This window comes from Salvelinus sp. IW2-2015, linkage group LG5 (assembly GCF_002910315.2).
Source record: "Salvelinus sp. IW2-2015 linkage group LG5, ASM291031v2, whole genome shotgun sequence".
Taxonomy (NCBI): domain Eukaryota; kingdom Metazoa; phylum Chordata; class Actinopteri; order Salmoniformes; family Salmonidae; genus Salvelinus; species Salvelinus sp. IW2-2015.
The window spans coordinates 36,825,743-36,832,095 of NC_036844.1; the positions used below are offsets into that span (position 1 = coordinate 36,825,743).

The following is a 6,353-nucleotide window of genomic DNA, read 5'->3' on the forward strand; positions in this document are numbered from 1 at the left end:
TAGCAGTCGCTAACTGACTACTAGTTAGTAACTGACTACTAGCTGGTTAGCTTCTGTTGGGAGTTCCGGTTCTAAAGTATAGAAAATAGCGGAGTTACAGACCGAACTGGCCTGCAGAGGAGATTTAACGGACCTAAACCAATACATCCTGATGTCCATATCCTTTGGCAACTTACTGGTGGACCGCAGACCTATACAGTCGCCCATGGCCTGCGAGTTTTCCACGCACTTCTCTCGTCCACCGCGGTCTAATAGCCCCGAACCCACGCAACTTGGCCACGCCCCTCTCATGCCTGTCGAGAGACATCGGAGGTTACATGAAAACCTGTGCCTCTATTGTGGAGAGAGTAACCACCTGCTCAATAGCTGTCTGATTCGCCCCCCACGAAGTGGTGACTACAACCGCTCAACTTCTGCCCGGGTAAGCACCTCTACGTTTTTGAATATTACCAAAAGGCAGTTTGGTATCCTGGCTCTTCTTTCTGCTACTGGGGTCATTCAGTTTGTGGAGGGACTAGTGGACTCGGGGGCCACAGGTAATTTCATTGATGAACAATTGGCACAACAGTTAAGAGTCAAACTAATCCCTGTTAATCCTAGGATTATTGAGCTAGACGGACAACCTCTCGGAACTGGTCTTGTGACTCGCATGACTGAAAGTATCACCCTTCAAATTGGCCTCCTTCACTCTGAGGTCATTCAGTTAATGGTGTTATCTTTGCCTAAAGAACACCTCATCCTTGGTCACCCCTGGCTAAGCCTTCATGGCCCTGCCATCTCCTGGCGGCAAGGGGAACTGCTGTCATGGTCTCCCGCCTGTTTTGAGAACTGCTTCAATCTACACTGTCAAGCCACCTCTATAGAAGGATCCGAGTCTGCCATTCCAACCCACATCCCACCTGTGTATGCCCAGTTCCAGAGTGTCTTCAGCAAGAAAAAGGCATCCATTCTGCCCCCTCATCACCCGGAGGACAGTGCGATCGACCTCATTCCTGGGGCATCGCCCCCTAAGGGTCGGATCTACCCCTTGTCCATCCCAGAGAATGAGTATATGGACACCTATATAGAAGAGGCCCTCGACATGGGATTCATCCATCCATCCACGGCTCCGGCTGCATCCAGCTTCTATTTTGTGAAATAAAGGATGGTAGTCTCCGTCCCTGAATAGATTACCGACCTCTCAATGACCTTACCGCCAAGAATCGCTTTCCTCTTCCTCTGATTCCGGTCACACTAGAACAAGTTGGATAGGCTACCATCTGCTCCAACCTGACCTACGTAGTGCTTACAACCTGGTCCGTATCCGAAGTGGGGATGAGTGGAATACGGCATTCATTACCACTAGGGGTCACAATGAATGCCTGGTTATGCCCTACGGTCTCACCAATGCTCCTGCAGTCTTCCAGTCCTTCATGAATGAAGTTTTCCAGGACATAATCAACCAGTTCTTCATCGTGTACATTGACGATATCTTGATCTACTCTCACTCCATTGCAGAACACATACAGCATGTGCAACAGGTCCTCCAATGGCTACAGGACCACCATCTTTATGTCAAGGCTGAGAAGAGCGCCTTTCACTTAACTACGGTAACATTCCTACGTTTCGTGTTGACACCAGGAGGGGTCAACATGGACAAAGGCGAAGTCACGGCCGTGCTTAACTGGCCCAAACCTACCACTGTAAATTAATTACAATGTTTCCGAGGATTTTCCAACTACTACTGCGGGTTCATCCGAAACTGCAGCAGCACAACCACTCCTCTCTCAGCTCTCACCAGTCAAAACACTCATACCCTCCAATGGACCGACACCGCCCTTACAGCATTTGAGACCTTGAAACGCCTCTTCACCTCAGCACCCATCCTTAGGCAGCCAGATCCTACCCTTCCTTTTGTTCCGGAGGTTGATGCATCTGAGGTCGGCGTAGGAGCGGTTCTCTCTCAGCGGGTAGGGACACCTCCCAAATTACACCCCTTTGGCTTCTTTCCAAGAAACTGTCACCCGCTGAGAGGAACTGTGATGTCGGAAACCGAGAGCTCCTCGCCATTAAGCTGGCTATTGAAGAGTGGTGCCACTGATTAGAGGGAACTCATCACCCATTCCTTGTCCTTACCGACCACCACAATTTGGAGTACTTAAGAAGTGCTAAGAGGCTCAACCCCAGACACGCTCGCTGGGCACTCTTCTTCACCCGCTTCAACTTTGGGTCTACCCTGTCGTGCCACCTCATAGCAACTTCGTCACATATCTGTCTTGCAAGAAAAATGTGAAGGCTGATTCCTTAACCCGTCAATTCACTCCCCTTCCTCTAACCCAGCTCCCGAGCACACCCTGCCTCTGTCTTGTGTCGTGGGACCCATACAGTGGGAAAGCCAATTAGCGGTCCAAGAGGCCCTACGCCACGATCCAGCACCTCCCGACACTGCAGGCAAGACCTACGTTCCGGCTTCCGTCAGACTCCAACTAATGCAGTGATGCCATACCTCGCTGAGTTCTGGCCAACCCGGTATCACCCGGACCATGGAGCTACTGACACGCAAGTTCTGGTGGTCATCCCTAACAGCAGATGTCCTTTCCTGTCCTGTCCTGTCCCGAGCCTTTACCTACACCACACAGACCATGGTCCCACATCGCCATGGATTTCCTCACTGATCTGCCAGACTCTTTGAGCTTCACTACTATTTTAGTTGTAGTGGACCGGTTCTCCAAGATGTGCTGACTCATCCCCCTTCCACATCTACCTGATGCCATGGAAATGGCCGAGTTCCAACAGATGTTTAGTCTGTATGGCATTGCGGAAGACATCATTTCGGATTGGGGACCCCAGTTCGTCTCCAGAGTGTGGTGAGCCTTTTGCAACCGACTTGGGGTCTCCATCAGCCTATCCTTCAGATACCATCCCCAAACCAACGGGCAGATGGAACACCTGAATAAGGAAATAGGGAAGTACCTTCTCCAACACTGCACCTGCCAACCACACGAGTGGAGTCGCTATCTAGCCTGGGCCAAATACTCACAGAACTCCCTGGTGCATTCCTCACTCCATCTCACTCCTTTTCAGTGTGTCCTCGGATACCAACCCCCCGTGTTCCCATGGGAGACAGAACTGTGCTTGCCGTTGATGAGTGGTTTCGACAGACTGAGCAGGTTCGGGAGACCGCACATCGACACCTACATCAAGCTTCCCTCTCCCAGAAGCGGTTCGCTGACCGGCATCGCCGACCCACTCCACTCTTCCAACCTGGGCAACGTGTGTGGCTCTCTACCCGGGACATCCGGCTTCATGACCCCTGCAAAAAGTTCAGTTCCCAGTTCATTGGTCCCTTCAAAATAACACACTGCATCAATCCTGTCACCCAGTTGCCCCGCCATTACCGGATCTCCTCATCCTTCCATGTGTCCCTTCTCAAACCTGTGAGGTACAGCCCTCTCCATCCTCCAGTGGTGCACTTCGGCACACCCCCTCCGTTTGACATCGGCGGTGCAACGACTTATTCCATCCAAGCCCTCCTTGACTCCAAGTGCCTGGGTGGTCGCATCCACTACCTGGTTGATTGGGAGGGGTACGGACCCAAAGAACGGTCCTGGGTCCCTGCCCAGGACATCCTCGACTCAGCCATGATCCTGGCTTTCCACCGTAACCGTCCTGACCGCCCAGCTCCACGTCCCTGGGGGAGGCCCCCTGCTCAGCTTCCTAGGCCGTCAAGAGCAGTCCGTAGAGGGGGGGGGGGGGGGGGGGGTATTGTAACATCTGCTTCCAACTCACACTCTGAAACACGTAGATCCCCTGAGCGCAGCTCACTGTTCACACACTTGCATGTCATTATCACACACTATTTAGTTCAGTTCTTTGCACCCCATCATTGTGAGGTATTCTTTGCTTTGTGACACACTTCTATTCAGAGCTCTGTTTTTTCTGTAGTCTATTCCTCCCGTGTATGATAGTTTTGGCCTGCCAAACTAACGACGCCTTTTGCCTATTCCCTGCCTGTACCTTACCCTGTCGGATTTCCTATTATCAACCTATTGCCTGATCTTCCAGATGACGTTACTAGGCTTTTCCCTGCCTGTTCTGTTGCCTTTTTGGACCCCCTGTGTAGGACCTTCTGCATGCCCCTGGACCCAGCTACCTGCCTCCTCCTGTGGTCCTTTACAATAAACACCTGCTGCGCACTGCGCTTGAAACCAGCTTTCTGTATCCCATCGTGTTCATTACAGTAACACATTAAAGGTTACCTCCAACACTGGTCATTACACAGTACTTGTTATGATACAGCATTTAGATGGCAGTAGGTTTACTGCAATATGATAAACAGTAACTTGCCAATGAGCTGCTTGTAAGTTACTGTCAAATTCACAGCAACCCCTTTACAGTGCATCCATGAGATCAAAAGTCTAGTTGTAACCATGTTTTGAAACTATACAGTGTACATTTACATTGACCTTGTTTACACATGTGGAGTAAACAAGTTTATATTTTGGATTCTAATGGGGTACGGCAGTTCTGATGGGGCACGGCCGTTGAACTAAGCTCAAGAGCCATTTATAAATTATATTCTTCAAGAATCAATGGCTAATATATGATTCATAAAAAAAATAAAAAAAAGACTACTATTTGTGGATTGCCCCTTTAAGGGTTATACTGCAGATATGAAAACGTATCAAATGTGATTTGATGACATCAGTCTTATTTGAGTGATGTGACATTCCAAATGAAGATATGATTGTTGCTGTCTGAATGTGGTGTAGCCTCTTCTTTCGCAGCACATTCAGTATATGGGAACAAAAACAAACTACCAGACAGCAAAAACAAGTGTGAAAGTTTATTGTTTACCATATTGAATAAGGAAATGTAAAAAACATATCAGGTCTGGGGCTCAACACCTGCATCACCAGAGGACGTTTCGGCCAATGGCTTCCTTCATAGGTGAGAGAACAGGTGAGAGTGCAGTCATAACGCCTCCTGTGTGATTTTATTAGCGGCAGGCTGCCTGAGTGCCTGTCAGCAGGCTATGGGGTGGATGGAGGGTTTGTGATGTGCGTTGGACTGCACTCGGTAGGCCCACTTGGCCAGGGAAGCCTTGATCTCCTTGGTACGGAGGCAGTAGATGAAGGGGTTGAGGAGGGGCGGCAGCAGACTGTAGAATAAGAAGAATACATTATTAACACACACACAGACACACACACACACACACGGAGAGGCTGGAGCAATGGGCAGCTACTAGTGTAGTGCCCAGTGAGGGGTTTAATCTCCTTGCTCAAGGGCACAACAGCAGGTGATGGCATCTAGGACACAGATGCCAGCAACCCACCACTCCCAACCACATTTTTCCCTGTCAAACATTGGGAGTCAAGACAGAGAAACACGACTTGCTTGGCTGGCCCAGTTTTCTTCTGCTCTAACCTCTTAAGCTACCTGCCTGTAGAGCAAGGGTTTGGCTCGATAACAAAGTCCTGGCTGATGGAGAAGTTGAGATGCTGCTGGTGTAGACACAGCACCGGGGACGTAGTACAGAGAGATGATACGACAGCTGGGAACTACAAGGGCAAGAAAGGGACAGGACGGGACGGAGGGGAGACAGGAGGGAAGGGAGAGGGGGGCAGAAATGAAGGGCGAGGGGGAGAAACAGACAGGAGGGGAGGGGGAGTGAGGACAGAAGGGGAGAAGAAGGAGACAGGGACGAGGGGTTTAGTTCAGACGGGCGGACGCCCCTGGATGGATATCTGTTTTGGGATAGTGCACAACGGAGTGGTGGTAATGATCTGACAAAATAGCCAGATCATTCCCACTTTGCATGGCCCGCGCCGGACTTGAGACAAGCATTCCTTGGGTTCCCAGCCCAACTCTCTAAACCTGTGTGCGTTACACCGTACCTGTGTAACAAGGGTGCCGTATGCCGACTCGGCATGGCGAGGTGATGATCAAGAATGCGGCGTCAGTTGGTCCAGTGCTTGGGTCGAATGGTGTGCGTCTACCGGACTTACGAAAGCGGGGGATGTAGTAAATAAGGATGCAATACGACGCACACGCCTGAGGTAGCACAGGTAGAGAGGTTCAAGCCTTGCCCCTGGGTTAGAGCCAGGGGAGAGTAAGTGGGTTAGCGGAAAAGGTTTTAGGTTTAGATAAGAATGATACAGCCCAGGTTGAGAAGGTCTTCAGCCTGCCCTGGGTTAGAGAGGGGAGAGTAGTGGGTTAGAGGAAAGGTTTAGTTTAGATAAGAATGATACAGCCCAGGTAGAGAAGGTCTTCAGCCTGCCCTGGGTTAGAGAGGGGAGAGTAGTGGGTTAGAGGAAAGGTTTAGTTTAGATAAGAATGATACAGCCCAGGTTGAGAAGGTCTTCAGCCTGCCC

At 50.3% G+C, this 6,353-nt stretch overlaps 1 pseudogene; it reads right to left on the reverse strand.

Annotated features, from left to right (window-relative positions):
* Positions 1 to 5,004: 5,004 nt before the first annotated feature.
* Positions 5,005 to 6,353, reverse strand: part of LOC112081088 (uncharacterized) — an 11,039-nt pseudogene continuing 9,690 nt past the window's right edge.